General features: G+C 39.5%; 1 protein-coding gene and 1 pseudogene across 2 annotated transcripts in view; both read right to left on the bottom strand.

Annotated features, from left to right (window-relative positions):
- Nucleotides 1-18,228, bottom strand: part of Grin3a (glutamate ionotropic receptor NMDA type subunit 3A) — a 182,290-nt gene that overhangs the window by 76,299 nt on the left and 87,763 nt on the right. The window lies entirely within an intron of this gene.
- LOC110292338 (small ribosomal subunit protein eS26 pseudogene) lies at nucleotides 9,233-9,799 on the bottom strand (annotated as a pseudogene).

The following is an 18,228-nucleotide window of genomic DNA, read 5'->3' as shown; positions in this document are numbered from 1 at the left end:
CCAATTAGAGAATCACCAACTCCCCCTACACCCAGCATAAACTCTAACAACACTTTACAAACATTTGTCCTTATATCCACAGATAAGTATAGTATTTGTATTTCATCAGGAACTTCTCTTTGCAAAAGACAGAGACCACTACAGGAAACCACAACCAATCAAACTGTTGAACCCAGTCCCAGTGGCTACATCTACAAACCACTCCTGCATCTCCAGCTCAGACAATACTGTGGAAGAGGATGTGGGGGTTGTAAGAAAGAGAAGAGTAGAGTCTTTACTGTTAGATCATATCTCCTAACATCAGAGGCTCCATCCAAACGTCTTATCAACATGGCGGCCCAAATGTGAGTGAGAAGGGAGGACACCAACAAACATGCCAAACTACTGGGGATAGGGGAAGCCCACAGTCCTCAAATCCACATAAAGAACTAAGATCAACTAAGTAAAGCTGGGAGCAGGAGCAGGAGCAGGAGCAGGAGCAGGAGCAGGAGCAGGAGCAGGAGCAGGAGCAGGAGCAGGAGCAGGAGCAGGAGCAGGAGCAGGAGCAGGAGCAGGAGCAGGAGCAGGAACAGAAGCAGGAGAACAGGGGCGGGGGCGGGGGCAGAAGTGGGAGCAGGAGCAGAAGCAACAGTGGCTCTCCCCAGGGAAGTACACACCAATTGTTTGTCCAGTGCTAAACAGTAAGTCCTGAAAACATACATATAAGTAACCTTACATGGACTCAACAGGTTATATTTGGGACTTATATACATATATATAAGTACATATATACATGCAGTAAAAATTGATGAATAAAGAGGTCATGAACTTAAAGGAGAAAAGGAAATGACATATAGGAGGATTTTTGAGGGAGGAAATCAAGAGATGAACATTGTCACTAAATTACAATCTCAAAAATCAACAAAAATATTAATTAAAAAAGGTGTAGGCAAAAGCAAACAAACCAGACATGGGATTATATTAAACTATATACAGGGAGCAAAAAACCATCAGTAGGAGGAGATGAGTTACAGAAAGGGAGGAAATGTTTGTAACTATACATCTCATAAGAGGTTGATTTATAGAATATAGAAGGAACTAACAAAATAATCAGAAAATCAATATTGTTAAATGATCAAAAAGACTGGAATAGACTTTTATCAAAGGAGACTTACAAATGGCCAAGAGGCACACGAAACATGCTCAATATCATTAATGATTAGGGGAGTGTAAGTCAAAATCACAAAGAGATGTGACTTCGTCCCAGTTAGCATGGCTGTTAACTCAAAGGCAAAGATTAACAAGTGCTGGGGTGAAGGGAGTGAAAGAGAGCCCCTTTACACTTTGACAGACTACAAATTAATATGTTTAATATGGAAAGCAGTATGCAGGTGCCTCAAAAATGAAAAACAAAGCTATCACATAGTACCACTATCAAGTATACACCCAAAGAAAATGAAACCAGCATCTGCTACCTATGTGCCATGGATCGATAAATGGATAAGAAAGTGTAACACACAGCACACGTGCACACTTGCACACACGCAGCCCCCACATTGAGGAATACTATCAGTCACAAAGGTGAAATCTTTGTTTTTGTAACAATGTGGAAATCTAGTGAACATTCTTTTTTTCTTTTTCTTTTTCTTCTTTTCTTTTTTTCTTTTTTCTTTTTTTTTTACTATGTTGTTTTGTCTGGCTTGGAATCCACTCTATAAACCAGGTTGGCCTCAAATTCAGAGAAATCAGCTTCCATCTGCCTTCCAAATGCTGGGACCAAAGGTGTGTGCCTCTGTGCCTGACATTTTTTTTTAAGTATTAATAATTCACATGTACTAATAATTCACATGATGGTATTACTGCTGATGGTGTCTCTCATTGCGTGTTAGACAGTGTTTAAATGCTTGGTGGATTTCATCTTTTGTAAATTGTAACAATCCTGCTAAGATGGTTCTATATACCTACCTCCCCTTCCCCCACTTTTCAATGAGGTATTTCCATGTGGACCATACTTGTTTTGGATATCTAGACTTAAGGGAGTGTCTTGTTTCAACATTCCCAGTAGCTGGAAACAGGTGTAACCTTCATGGCTGCTTTTATACCTGTACTGCAGATAAGAATCTGAGGCTTGCTACTGCTAATTAACTTGTTTGCACTCTTGGAGCCAGTAAGTGATAGAGCTAGGCAGGTCTCTGAATGTCTCCTGTTGATGTTCTGGATTGCTATCGTTTGCACTTCAAAGTTTGTTGGCTTTTCCAGCTAGTCCCTCTATTGTAAGACCCAGCTCTATTATCTGCAACATAGCTAATTGAAAGAGTTCAGCCAGTGAACATGTAGCCAAGGGCCTTTTGAGGGAACTTAATAAGTCTCCTAACAACCCGTTAATACTAGTAGATACCAATTATTGTGTTGATTATGTGCCTTAGCCCTTTACATTTATCACCTCTGTTAGGTCCAAAAGGAACTCTAACTCCCCAAACTCCAAAAGGCAGAGTTTTGTATGAGCTGTACCTGTACTATTTGTGTTTGGATAAAAGCCAGCATTCCTCAGGAACTTGTGAAATCAGTTCCCCTCTGTTCAATGACTTATTTCCCTTATTAAAGGCAGAAGGGACACATGGCTCTCTACTGACATATACCTATGGTTGCATATCAAAACACATGCTGGGATCCAGGTTCCCGCAGTAGCCCAAGTACCTGTTATATATTTCAAAGCCCCCACACCAGTCTCCTGGCCCTTCCCTCCCCTGAGCCACTGCTCTCATTTATCCATCCCACTATTCTCACTGCACTTCCTTTTTTTCTAGCCTGATATCCCCACCTCCCCATCTCAGATAGCCCAGGCCATGTCCAGTCTGCCAGGCCAGGTATAGTCTACTTCTTTCTCTGATCTAGAATCTTCCAGATGCCTCAGAATAGTCTCTTTCAGTCTCAGTCTTAAACTCTGTCTTTGTCTCTGTCTCTGTCTCTGTCTCTGTCTCTGTCTCTTCTCTTCTCTCCTCTCCTCTAGTCTCTGTCTCTGTCTCAACATTCTCCTTAACCGTAGCATGGAGTGATTGATTATATCTGCAGTTTCTTTACTGCACTCCCCTGATACAACTTCACTTCAGCCTTGTTGCACCCCTGGGAGGTCAGTTTTATGAATAACTTGAGTTCATTGATGACCAAAATGAGATCCAGAGACATGAAATCGCCTTCCTAGACTCTTTGGTCCACACACGCAGAGCTATATATAAATATATAGCTGATTCTAAACCCCAAATATCATGTAAGATGATGTCATGCTTGGGATTTTCAAAGATAACTATGATCATAATGCAATCACTATAGTGCCATAATCCTTTTAAATATGCCATTCTAAGGTAAGTAGCAGACTGGAGCTTTGCAGGAGGTAAAGAGGGCCCAGAGACAAAGTTAGGAGGCTACAGAGCTCCCAATGGGGCTGGGAGATTTCTTTAATCTCAGGTGCCAGGATAACCCTAGCTTTTTTGTTTATGTAATTGGCTGGCAGTACAGGCGATTATCAAGGTGAATAATGACTTGTGGACTGTGGCACTCAAACCTTTCCCTTGAGTCATTGCCCATCACCAGCAGTGTACTGTAGCCTGTGGCCTGAGCAGGCAGTGAGGTCCTTGCTGAACCCAGAGTCAGCAATTCTGGGCTGATTAAATGCAAATGAATGAAAACAGCTATACATTTACTCCCCCCTCCCACCCCAGTGATGTAACCCTTTTGGCACAAGTCTACCCACATCCTTATGTTTTTATTTCATTATATAACTCAGAAGAATTAAATATCAAAACCTGTCCAATTTGGCCTTCATTCAAGGTGGGCTGGATGCAAAATAGTCAACAGAAGGTCGGCGAATCCCTCAGCAGAGACCTTAGGGAGTCTGCCTCGGAGCAAGGCTGCTTCAGCAGAACGTCGGTCAGACAGAAAGACAAAGTGCTGGGCAGTGGCTAGAAAAGACAAATTTGCTCATGCCTTTTTTTTTTTTTTCCTCCTAGGGTAGCCCTCAGCATGAGGACTGAATGTCATTATTTCACTTTCCATGGCTGAAGAGTCTGTCCATGGAATTTGCAATGGAGCCACTGTGATGGAGGGTTTCTCAAGGACTCAGGCATCTGTTCTGAGCAAGGGTATTTAGAAGAGAATGCCTCCTCTCTCCCCTTCCTCCCAGGGCAGCCTGCCAGTCAGGGTCTTCCCAGTTATTTTCCCTGGAGGCCACATTGAAGTTAGTGACTGGGCTAGCATTTGATTATCTTTTTTTATTCAGCACATTTGCTCCAGTTAGAAGAATCACAAGAGCAGTACAAGTAGCATTTTGCTTTGTGAGCCAAGCATCAGAGGGGGCGCTGGCTTTCTCCTGCGTCTGCAAGCTGCAGTAAATGTGCACGTGTCATCAAAACCGCAGTAATTCATAAAGTTTGCAGTTGAGGGACAGAATGAGGACTGAGCAATTTGGTTAAGGTTGAATAGCGAAGGGAGCCATGTCCTACGCAACGCATAACATTTATGCTTGCATGCGACCTCTCAGCACATAAACTGAGAAAATGAATTGAAAAGTTCTTAATTCTGTGCAGAGACAGGATAGGTAAAATCTAGAAGAGTAGGTGAGCTGCAAGATCTCTCTCCCTGACCACATAGGAATAGAGATAGTCAGGAAGTGTTACTACAACTAATATGGTTGTCCTGTAGAGAAAGAAAAAGTGGAAATTGACTCAGAGCTATGATATGATTTGATTTACACAATTATGCAAGTTAAATGTACTTCACTAATTTAAAAATGTGATTGTTGAGTTGAAGATGCAGTTCAGTGGTAGGGTAGTTGCTAGGTGCACATGAGGACCTGGATTCATTTCCAGCTTCAAAAACAAAAATAATAAAAAACTCATTGTCTTTGGTAATTTTTCAATCAGTTGAAAACCATTACCTATTGCACAAAAATTCATTAAAAGTAACAATATTTTCCAGTAAATTTTATTTTGCAACCCAGACACATCCCTTGAGAGCTAAATTAATTTTCAGGAAGATGAAAAAAGCTAGAGGTACCACCCACCAATTTAAAAACATAACACAGAGTTATAGTAATTGAAGCAGGATGGCACTGTCATTAAAAACAGACTTATGGACCAATGGAACAGAACAGAGTATTTATAAATAAAATCACGCACGTGATATTAACTTGTTTTTAAGGAAGATGCCAATAATACACAATAGGGAGGCGGAATCTCTTCAACAGTGAACTGGAAATTGGTTATTATCTTATGTCATGCACAAAACCTGACTAAAATGGATTATGGACTTAAATGTAAGCCTGAAACGATAATCATTCTTAAAAGAATACATAGGGGAAAAGCTTCTTGACATTAATTTTGACCATGAACTTTTGAGTATAATTCTAAGTGCACAGTTAAAAAAGTAGAAGTTACCACCAGGAACTGCATCAAACTCAGGAGTTTCTGCACAACAAAGCAATAAATCAATGAGATGGAAGAAAAAGGGGAAGCATTTGCAAAGACATAGATACAGTTACCTGATGGAGGCTAAGATCCAAAGCAGGAAGATGCATACGCACGGAAAACTAATAGCCAGAATAAAAAATGAGCAAAGACATTAAATAGGTATTTTTTCCCCAAAGATACATGAACTGTTACAAAAGAGTGCTCAGAATTATGGATCAACTTATAAACATATCAAACTCAAGGAAATGTTAGCTTGTATCTGTTAGGATATTGTATAAAAGCCAAGCAATAGACATTGGGGAGGGAGTAAAGGGAAAGAAAAACTTGAACAAGGTTGGCAAAATTATAAATTGAATAGCCATTGAGTTTCCTAATACTTTTCACCAAACCCAAAAAGTTCAAATCATAAGCAAAATAGCACCACCTGGTAATCTAGACACTCCTGAGTCTGTATTCAAAGGAGGAATTATGATACTCCGATTTCATTCCTGCATTATTCTCTAAATCCAAGAAATGAAACTCAGCTTTCTGTTGAAAGATTATGAGAGATTTCTGGACAAAGAAAATGTGATATGGTGTGTGTGTGTGTGTGTGTGTTATTATTCAACCCTATTATAAAAGAAATGCATTAGCAAGGAGGATATATATATATATATGTATATATATAATATTAATATGTTACACACTATATATATAGTGCATCAAAGAAGGAAATGCTGCCATTTGTGAGATAACACGACTCAGTTTAAAAAATATACTGGGTCAGGTAATTCAAACATGGAAAGAAAAATTCTATATGACCCCCACATCTATGTAATTCTAAAAGAATAAAAAAATACAAATGAATGGAATCAGAGACTGTAAGGGTGGCTGCTAGGGTATAGGATGAGGAGCTGTACTGATAAGATGAATAAATTCAGGGAGCTTAGTGTACAGCGTGGTAATCACAGCTGATAACTCCATGGTGTATATAAATGTCCCTGAGAATAGATCTTAAGTGTTGTCCTCCGCTCCCCCTAAAAGCCCTCTCAGACTATTACATGAGGTCATAAATGTGTTAATTGTGCTCATCATGCCCCAGTGTACACAATTTATCAAGGTGTCATGTTGTACACCTTATAAACATTTATCACAATATGTATTGTCACAATAAATGAACTAATTTGATTTTTACAGATTTGCTTAGTTATTAACTAAGAACTCTCAGTTTGGGTCAACTTTTTGGTTTTTTGTTTTTTCTTTTATTCCTGCCAGTATGCATGTTGTCTCTCTATTACACTTGTGGCTGGCTTCGGTCACTGGAAGGCTAGCAGACATGACATCAGTGTAGTTTTAGGAAAACGTCTGTGCCTTTCAGTCTGTGTAATAGTCTCTGCACCCACCATGAGAAGGATGCACCTAGCTCAGCCTGCTGCAGAATGACACCTGCCGCACAGAGGAGCATGAGTTCAACCAATCACTGAAGCCACCGGGTGTCATTCAAAAGTCGTCTGACTCTTAAAATTTTAGTCTGGTCGAGATGAGCTGAACCTGGTAAACTTGTGAACCCCATAAGGCTTTCTGTTGTATGTCACTGATATTATGTGGCTGTTTGTACAGCACATTGTTGTAGCAACAGGTTACCAATACAATATAATAGCTTCAAGTAAAAACCCAGATACTGAACAAAGAATCAGTAACTATTCCCCTTGCCTATGTGGCTCAGCCTTATCTTGCTAGCTCGCATTTTAGCATCTGCAGACCCTGTTAACCTCTTAAATTCCCTTCTCATTTGGTGCGTAACTAAATGTTGGTCTTCCCTTAAGATACAGTTAGATACCATTTCTTTCTTTGACCCTCTCAAGAAAGTTAATTACCCTCAAGGGTGGCAGGTATGTATTCAGACTTTCTGCAGCTGCAATCCAGTATGGTTAGTTGTTTGTTAGTATTGTAATTTGTTAAGAAAGTATGTTTCTTTGAAGACTTTTAGCGTTGAATACAGGGCTTTGCTATTACTTTTGGAATATTATTAATTATTAGAAAGACTATGGACCAAGAAATGAATAGTTTCTTGAAAAATTTGCAGCATATTTCTTATTGTTCTTACTTGTAACCTTAGGGTGTCTGGATCATGTGATATCTTCATGAACAAAATTCAGTGCACACATACACACAAATATATATATACACACATATATGCATATATATATACATATAGACATATATGTATATATACACATGGGACATTGGTATAAGATGATAGCAAGCCTGTTGGAAAGCCACTTTTGATATACAGAACAGGAACACTGACACACTTATTAGGAGATAGCTCTGCTCATCACTATACTACTAACAATTGAAGAATTTACCAGATGTTCAAAACTAAGTATTTTTCTATCTATCATGTCTTTAATTTTAACTTCATTATGCATTTTCTGTGGACAATAGCTTTCTGCATTATTTTTTCTATCGTTCAGTCTTCACACACTTGGTTGGCTTATTAGTCAGCTAATGAGGGACACAAAAAAACATTCGTTGTGTGTATACATGTGTGTGCTTGCCTGTGTGTGTATGTATATGTGTGTGCACGTGTGTGCATGTATCTGTGCATGTGTGTTATGTTCATATCTGTGTATATGTGTTATGTTCATGTGTGTTGTGCATGTGTGTGTATGTATATGTCTTATTTTTCAGATTGAAAATTTAGGGACTGCAGAAAGAATGGAAACAGGCAACCTTGGGAGGTAGGAGGTGGGGGTACCCTCTAGAATGTACCAGAGACAAGGGAGGTAAGAGACTCTCAGGACTCAAAGGGAGCTTTTGCCATCCCACAGTCAAAAGCTCTGACCCGTAATTGTTCCTGTTTGAAGAAACTGCAGGAACAAAAATGGAGAAGAGCATAAAAGAAAGGAGGTCCAGTGACAGGTCCAACTTGGGATCCAGCTCAAGGAGAGGCCTGAGGCCCTGACACTGTTACTGATGCTGTGGTAGGCAGACAGGAGCCTAGCATGACAGGCCTCTGAGTAGCCCAACAAGCAGCTGAAAGAGTCAGGTGAAAATACTTGCACCCAACCAATGGACCCTTGTTGTTGAATTAGGGAAGTTGGAAGAAGCTGAGGAGGGTGACCCCATAGGAAGAATTCTCAACTAACCTAGACCCCTGAGATATCTCAGACACTGAGCTACCAACCAAGCAGCATATGCCAGCTGATATGAGGCCCCTGACACACATACAGCAGAGGGTTGCCTGGTCTGGCCTCAGTGAGAGAAGATGCACCTAATCCTCAAGAGACTTGAGACCCCAGAAGTGGGGAGGCCTGGTAGGATGGTGGTGGAGGGTGGGGACATCCTTTTGAAAATGGGGTGGGGGAGGTATGGGATTGGCAGCAGTTGGGGGGCAGACCAGGAGGGAGATGAAGTCTGGACTGCAAAAAGGGATTAAAGAATATAAATAAATAAATTTAAAAATAAAAAGGAAAAGAAAATTTTATGCTGCTTGTCTGGAGAATTATTATTGTAAGTCTGTCAAGTTTCACATTTCTCAAAACTACCTCTATGATTTTCTGAGAGCCCCCATTTTAAAATGATAATGAGCTTTACTCTGAAGATAAGCATCCAAGTGTGAATTCAGAATGTTGTGAATGTTGGCTGTCATTCTTCCTGGAGAAGTCAGGATGCATTTCGTCTTGACATATTTATTGTTTTTTGTTTGTTTGTTTGTTTGTTTGTTTTTGTTTTGCCACATAAAGTAGAACTTCCACTTTATTTTTCGACGGTAGTTTTCCTTCCACCCTTACAAAACCACCTCATTACATGGGCTTTGGTGGAGGTCGCCGTGCAGCGCCAACAGGTCTGAATCGTGGTGGGGATGTCCTGTCCTTTCTGGCTTCATGGAATCTATTCCTGATGACCTCACTATTAATGGCACACCTCACTCAGTAATGCAGCTTGATGTAGAGCTGGGGAAGCACATAAACATCGAAGATGCTTGCTTCAGATATGTCCCTGATAGCAGCGGCTTCTACAATGTTCCGAATGGCAAACTTCTTTTTTCTTTTCTTTCTTTCTTTTCTTTTTTTTTTTTTTTTTTTTTCGAGACAGGGTTTCTCTGTATAGCCCTGGCTGTCCTGGAACTCACTTTGTAGGCCAGGCTGGCCTCGAACTCAGAAAATCACCTGCCTCTGCCTCCCGAGTGCTGGGATTAAAGGCGAGTGCCACCACACCAGGCCAACTTCTTAATGGCCTTATCCTTGGGCACCACCTGGGTGCAGTTCGTGCACCGAATTGGCTGCACATGGCCGTGGCCCTTTTTTGGCACGACCATTGTTTTCTTCTTTTTTTGGTAATCTTGGAGCCAAGACTCGAAAGAGTGACATATTTATTGTTAAAGGTATAACAAATAACTAAACTGAGATCCTTAGCTCCTATATTCAAAATAACCTATTCTTCAGTAATTTGATTGTTAACTCTGAAATTACAGGAAAGTGGGGCAGTTTAGATTTAGTAAATAATTATGGAGTATATATAAACCTAAACAACCAGTGTTTCAGTGAGTTCTTTAGAGTCTCAAAGTTGAATTATTTGGCAGAGACAAAATCCAAACTCAAGACTTCTGGCTTAAAACTTGAATTTAGATCTTAATTTTTAATATTTTTATTTTCATAATAAAATCAAATAATTGCTTCTTTATTTTTATTTTTAAGGATTTTTAAAACTTTTGCTTTATGTGTGTATGTGTGTTTATGTGTGTGTGAGTATGTTTGTGTGAGTGTGCATGTGTATATATATGTATGTCTATGTGAATGTGTGTATATGTATGTATGTATAAATGTGTGTGAGTGTGTGTGAATGTGCATGTGCGCGTGTGTGTGTGGTTGTGTAATGTTCACCTGTTAAGAACAGAAGAGAGCATTCAGTTACTGGAGTTGGAGTTATAGGTGATTGTGAGACATCCCATGTGGCTTCTGGGATCTGAAGTCTGCTCCTCTGGAGGAGCAGAAAGTGCTCTTAAGCACTGAGCCATCTTTCCTGTCCCTAAAACAAATATTCACCAAGTGTGATGTTCTTCACTGTTGTTAACATAGAAAGTGGTCAAGATGACTTGGAGTGGTTCTCACTGGGTGTGTTCTATGCTACCCAATGATCTTTGTAAGAAGAGGGAGAAAAGGGGAGAAAGTCTGCTTTAGGGGCTCCACATACCAATTTGTGTCTACAGAACAGCACCTTCTACACTGAGGTCTCAGGAGAGCTGGTGGTTCACCACCTTCTCCCACTAGGTTCCTAGGTATTGCTCCTCAGTGATGGATTGACAGAGTTCTCAAGGAGTAGACCCTGGACAATGCCCTGCAGCTGTAGCTGTATACAGGGAATAGACCCTGTACAGTACCCTGCAGCTGCAGTTGCATTTTTTTTTTTTGAACATCTTTGGACTCGGGACACCTTGAAATGGACAGTCTAGCTAGTTTTTACATTTGCCTTCAGGGAAAACTAGTGGAATTAAACTTGTCTTTTATGAGGCCTGACTTTCTATCAGCATTTACTTTTTATGTATTCAAACTTTCCTCTAATATACATAATTGCTGAAAGGAAAGGCTGCAGAGCATTTATGAATTATGGCTTTTAGGGGAACGTGCACCGCAGTTAATGTTGCAAGGCAGCTTCTATTATAATCCTCTGTTTTCACATCCTTGTGATTTTTCTTGGTAGGGGGTGGAGTGAGGAAGAATTTTCCTTTGAGCTAAAATTTTCCATGACTTGACTCAGCCCAAGGTGATTTTATAAAGCAAACTATTTGCACAAATACTTCCATTTATTATTGTCTTTGGAAAATGCCACTCATTTTCACTCTAAATATTAATGCATAAATGTTGCAAGTATGAATGGTCATTAAAGCTGGCCCTCAGATGCATCTTTAAAAATATTAGTTGGAGCAATGTCCAACTGATCTATTAAAAGAATTACAATTACCAGTGGCAAGGCTCCTTCTTTTGATAACTATGTCAGAATATAACAATGGCTGAAATGGTTTAGCTTTTTTATAACTTGATGGTAATGTTTGCTTATGACATAGCTTTTCAATGGGGAAGTAAATATTTAGGATAATTTTAGATAATTTTGAATCTGTGATGAACACTTTAAAATGTTCTCTATCTTTTTTACATAATAATAATCAAGCTTTTAACTTTTTAGGTGAGATCTCTGTTAAATGTGTTTATTGTAAATGGCATATTGTTGAGGCTTTTACTGAAAATATTGCTCCAAAAATCGAAGCCAACTTTTGGGAAGCAGAATTAAAAATACTTAAAAACCAGCTTTTCCTTTAGGCTAGGATCTTTATCTAGGTCCCAGAAGCCCATATTTAAGTTAGGGCTTTGATCTATTGTTTTGTATCTTTAATTTGCGTTCTCCTTCACCTACTGCTGACATAGTTTTGTGTCCTGAAACACAATCTCACTTGTGTCTGTTTTGTTCTTTGCTATGTTTGTCTTTAATGATTTATTCATACCTAATAATGTTAAAACTATGTTAGTTTATCTAGGTCTCTCAAGTAAGGGATACACAAAATGTTGATATAATAAAGGGTGTGTTGCCACTAATGTAATAATACAACTTGCACAATTTGACTGTTTTAAATGATAGAGATGTTATTGAGAGGTGACTTGTGTGTTTACTCACTGCGATTTTCTGTTTGGTGACAGTCTTTGTATTCTCCTCTGAATGAATCTGCTCGTCCCCCTAGGTGAGTGTTTCACATTGAGTAACCTCTTTTAGAATCCTGAACCTACTGTTCTCTTCAGCACAGAATTTTATGATCTTATCTGGTTTTGTCATCATAATTACTCTTTGAATATTACTTCTGCAGTCTTTGAATCAATCCTTTTCCTGTGAGACTGTAAGTGAGGCGTTTCACACAAATGGACTTCATCACTGACCATTTTGGTCTGACACACATATGTAAAATATGCATACCTTATAATCTATATTACAAATACTTTGTATGTTTCATTACATATCACACATAGTACATATATGGTATACATGTATAATATATACATACATGGCAAACATGATGAGTGTAATGCACTTAGATTATGTGCATGAATTATGAGTATATGTAATGAGAAATGTATATAGCCATTTATTTTATCCCTTCTCCACCTTCATTTCTGCCTTTTTCCTCCTTTATTTTTTTTCTCAAGGTGGGGTCATACTACATATTCTAGGCTGGCCTTTAACTCACAATCCTCCTCTATCTGTTTTTGAGATTATAGAAGAGCCCTATCACGCCCAGCTTACTCCTACCTTAGAAGGTTGGGACCCATTACTTCATATACAGCTTTCTCATCTTTACCCCTGTTCCCTTTAGCGTCTTTCTGTAGCTCTTTTTATCAGTTGAAGGGAGTCTGTGCTGTGTCTCCTTCTGTAGACCCTTTATTACCTTTTTAAGTCTTCTTTACCTGCTTGCCATGATTGTGCTTCTCTGGTTCCCCTTACAATTCAGACTCGCATCCTTGTTTGGAGGTGTGGCCATTGCAGGGTTGCCTGTGCTTCAGTACATGGCCCCACACTCATACACACAGGGACAACACTGACTGGACTTGGTTAGTTGCTTTTATTTTTAAAGCAAAGAAAGGGCAGGCTGTGAAGTCAGAAAGGAGACACGTTGAGTGACATCGAGGGAGAGCTGAAGGGGGAGAATGAGGGATGAATGTGATTATGTTTCATTGTATGCGAATATGAAATTCTCCGAGAAGAAAAGTTTCAGATCCATCACTCAAGTGATCAGTTCTGAGTTGACTTCCGCAGGAAGCCTTCTTATTCTTCTGTATAGGCCAGAGGTTGTAAGACACTTGGCCGAGAGTTCTAACCATGGTCAGGACGCTCACCTCCTGGTGATGGCAATCTCATGTCAAGTTCCCTTGTAAAAACAAAAGTTTTTGGAAAGTGGAATTAGAGTTCTGACTTCCCTCCTGATGTAATCCTTGTCGTTATCTAAGGGCCAGACATCTGGCGACTTATACATATTTATGGAGTGGGTGAAGGAATGAATTGCCTGCCTGCCATTCTCGCTTTGAAAAAAAATTCTATGTTTAAAGTCATTAGTCAATATGACTAGGCATTTAATATAGTTTTGTCTATAATTGCTATAGAGGACATGGTAGTTATGTACTCGGTGGCTGAAAGCCTTTCAACAACTTTTGCCCACGGGAAGCTATAATTTCACCTTATGCTATCATAAACCACTGAAGGGCTTCATGTAGTTACCAGAGCCTTGAGCAGAAATTATAACCCCAAGAGCCCTCAATGCCTATTAGTCACTTGGAACATGACACAAAGCAAAATATGTTCTGCATTCTTGGACTTCAGTTTGGCTCTTGGTATACTGACTGATTGAATTCATACTTGACTTAAAGTAATCAGCATCCTGAAACTCAAACCATCTAAAAAAAGTCACAACTCACCAACGCTAGATATATACCTACCAATAGTCAGCTGCGTAAATTATGCAGTTATTATTTGTTTTGAAGTTATTATTTATTTTGGTAATTGATTTTTTTCAGACAATGCTTTTTAAAGGCTGAGCAAAGTTCTGGGGGGGGGCGGCTGTGGGCATCCTTATTGTTGTTGTCTGATTAATATCTTTTTGGAAATTATTTAATAACGACGACAAACACAGAACACTGGGTGATTGAAATGGATCTGCAGTTAGAAAACCTGGATCTGATTATCAGCTTGAACCTTGGAAAACAATCATGTTACTCTTCTAACCCTCAGTCTCCTCCATTTTAAATACATTTACAGCCTCACAAGGATGAGGCTAATCAACCGAGGTCCTGGAGGGAAGGACGCCATGAAGAGTTTCACAGTGGAGTATGTCATTATTAATGATAGGTATCATTAGTGAAGTGAAATCATCAAGTTCCTAAGAGCATGTACAAAAAAAAAAAAAGGAGCTCACTGGGTTGAGCTAGAAGATGGTACTTCTTGTATGTAATGCTTTTTATTATTTAACATTCAATCAAAGACAAGAACCAGTGTCAAAGTGTGCTAATAGTAAAATTAGGGAGTGCGGAGGTAGCAGCTTTCATTTCTCCTGAAAAGCTCAAAACAGAGGTTTGTCAACTGATGTACAAGTTGGGAAGAACCGGGTGAGAAGGGGTTAATAATAGTTCAACAAGGAACCTGATGAAGCCAGCTACTATCTCCACAAAGGAGAGGTCAAGAATGAAGCAGCTTACAAAGGGACTATTTTCTGAGAGTTTTTTTAGACGATGAGCCAGCATGTAGGGCACAGAAAAAAAGAGTGGATTGGGTTGGCAGAATGATGGGGAAATTCTGTGTGAACAATGGAAAAAAAAAAAAAAAAGAATTGCTTGGCTCTATTGTCTATAATGTCAAGAAGCTGAGCTAATATTGTAGCTGGCAAGGTAGGTTTCAGATACTGGGGGATGGCTAGAGCTAAGCAGCGCCAAAGAATGGAAGCCACTGGAACAGTGAGTTTGTTATAAAGAGAACCAATGCAAAGGCAGCAAGGTAGAGCTTAGTCCTAGCTAGTGTCATGGACTCAAGGGTAAAGGAGAAGAATGAAGCCAGCGCCAAAGGAAGCATGTTAATCCCATGATAGCTGATTAATGACATCATTCCTCCTTTTGCGCTGTACAAACAAAACACCTAGGGATCTTGTTTTTTAATTAATTAATTTTATTGAATATTTTTCTTTATTTCCATTTCAAATATTATCCTCTTTTCTAGTTTCCTCTCTGAAAGCCCCCTATCCCTTTCCCCTCCCCCTGCTCATTAACCCATCCTCTCCTGCTTCCTGGCCCTGGCATTCCCCTATACTGGGGCATAGAATCTTCACAGGACCAAGGGCCTCTCCTCCCATTGAAGTGACTAGGCCATCCTCTGCTACATATGCAGCTAGAGCCATGAGTCACACCATGTGTTTTCTTTGGTTGGTGGTTTAGTTCCAGGGAGCTCTGGAGATACTAGTTAGTTCATATTGTTGTTCCTTCTATGGGGCTGCAAACCCCTTCAGCTCCTTGGGTATTTTCTCTAGCTCCTTCATTGGGGACCCTGTGCTCTGTCCAATAGATGACTGTTAGCATTCACTTCTGTATTTGAAATTCTTAGACAAATGGACGGATCTGGAGGATGTCATCCTGAGTGAAGTAACCCAAACCCAAAAGAACACACAAGCTATGTATTCACTGATGAGTGGATATTAGCCCAGAAGCTTGGAATATCCAAGATACAATTCACAAAACACATGAAACTCAAGAAGGAAGACCAAGGTGTGTATATTTTGGTCCTTCTTAGAAGGGGGAACAAAATACCCATGGAAGGAGTTACAGAGACAAAGTATGAAGCAGAGTCTGAAGGAATGACCATCCAGAGACTGCCCACCTGGGGATGCACCCCATAGCAACCACCAAAACTAGACACTATTGGGGATGCCAACAAGAGCTTGCTGACCGGAGCCTGATATAGCTGTCTCCTGAGAGGCTCTGCCAGTGCCCAGAGATCTTGTTAAGAATGCAGATTCCAATAAAGAAAATATCTTAAAAAAAAAATAGAATGCAGATTTTGGTTCAGGTCTAGAGTAGGACCAGAGATTCTGCAATGCTGCATATGGTCCTGGAGATACCAAAACTGCTGATCCTTTGAAACACACTTCTTAGAAGAAAGGATCTATATAAAGCTTTATGAACAAAAATGGGGGGGGGAAGGGTAATGGATGACATTTAAACATGAGGGAGAGGCAGCCTCCACCATGAGACTCAGAGAGTGACAGGGTGCTGAGGCTTGCAGGAAGCTGTGCTGGCTGCCTTCTACTTTGGTTTCCTTTTCAACAAAACTGATGGTTTGTGTCTCCATAAAATTCATCACAGTGTTCAGCAGTACATAGTCTTTCACTCTCAATGTAAGCAGAATCATCTAGCCTAAATTAATGACCTGCATAGGAAACCAACAGAACTCTCACCTCTTTCAGGGACCATTTGTCTTATCTTGAAATGTATGCAGTATAAGTAGGGGCCTTCTGGAAGAATGGTTCCTAATATAAACCAGTGGCTGTTAGAGGAATTCCTAGAATCTGTGGTGGGAAGAGAATTTTAAGGTGCCTTTGATTTTTTTTATTTTTGTATTTTAGTACTGAACACCCTTTATATGTGTGACAGTTCAATAAAAATACAACATTTGAGTTAGTTTACACTGTATTTGTGGAGTGATAGTGGTGGGTGAGATGGGAACTGATCCTCCAGGGTCTGGCTTTCTGCTCTCTCCATCCTATGGGTACAAATTCAACTGTCACAGCCCCAGCAGCATTTGCCCTTGAATTTTCTTTATGGTGTGAGCGAGCAGCTTCTCCAGCTTAAGCCCAGGGGTGGGTAATGGACTTGTTGAAGTAAATCAAGGTGAGGAGGACAGTCTTATTGTATATGTAAATTAAATACTCAGTAGGAATAAGTCATAGTCAGATATTGCTGTACACAATCCTCTACCATTTATTGGTATATGACCTTGTACAATTTACCTGCCTTATTTTTTTTAGTCCAATTTCTTCCACTGTATTAATGTACTAGGTTTTACATGAAAACATTCATTTGAATCAGATCACATAGTAGCTGGAACATAGATACTCAATAGATAATATTATCATTATCATCATCATCATTGATCTTTTGAGTTCCTATCTGAAATATTATATCTGTAGTCTCACTATGAAGCTATGGTTTTTATGTTTGCCCTTCAGGATAATGACTGGTTATTATTAGTAGTACACAAACCACAAAGGGTACATATTTGTATTACTGTAGTTGTTCATGGATTATATTACTGTATTAGTTCATGTATTTTTTTTCAACATACTCAATGACATTTTCATTAATTCAGTGTCTTCAGGTCATGCATGGCAAAACAAAGTGAATCTCCAGTTGAAATACAATTCAAAGAAGAAACATTGATGAGCCCTGTTTTGGCTGCTGTCTTGCTTAAATTGTTTTAATTTAACTTGTCAGATCCTGGAGTCCATCTGGGAAGAGTGAACCTCAACTGAACAAGTCCCTTGGTCAGCTTGGGATCTGGCCATGTCTGTGGTAGATAGTCTTGATGCCATTGTGGACAGCATCATCTCTAGGCCTAAGCTGTATAAGAATGTTAGTTGTGCACTGGTCAGTAAGTGGCCGGGGCCAGGGAGAACAATTGCTCTGTTTTTCCTACCTCTAGGTTTCTGCATCAAGTTTCTGTCCGGACTTCCTTCAGGAATGGATTATGATCTAGGAATGCAAGCCAAATAAACTCTTTCCTTTTCAAGTTAGTTTTGGTCAGAGTGTTTTATCACAGAAGCAGAAAGTGAACTAGAACATTTGTTTTGCTAAATTTCCTTTCATTTGATTTCTTTTTTCTTTCTTTCTTTCTTTTTTTTTTTTTTTTTTTAAGTTGGCAGTTTCTGATAAAACGCTGTGTGAGAGTACTTCTCGGCTTCGGAAAATATTAACAGATTCTGACAAAATATGTTTCTGAACTATGTGTGCAGGTGAAATAGGCCTGGACGAGCTTGCATTATTGCATTTAGTTGCAGTTAGAAAAAAATGAACTTAACTGGCCCTGTTTCCCAGACTGAGCTCACAACAGAACCGAAATGAGTTAAGATTGTGGTTTTGCTTGTGGATACCCCAGTGGTGGCATCACACTGACTCCTGACTGTTAAGGATCAAAATGAGTTAAATTGGGGAAAAAAATCCAGCTTTAGCTGTATTTGTGGAGCTGAAAAATACATTTTAGATATAAAATGGCCCCTATA

This window comes from Mus caroli, unplaced genomic scaffold (assembly GCF_978045245.1).
Source record: "Mus caroli unplaced genomic scaffold, Mus_caroli_1 scaffold_6, whole genome shotgun sequence".
Classification (NCBI taxonomy): Eukaryota; Metazoa; Chordata; class Mammalia; order Rodentia; family Muridae; genus Mus; species Mus caroli.
This window is presented reverse-complemented; position numbering and strand designations above follow the sequence as displayed.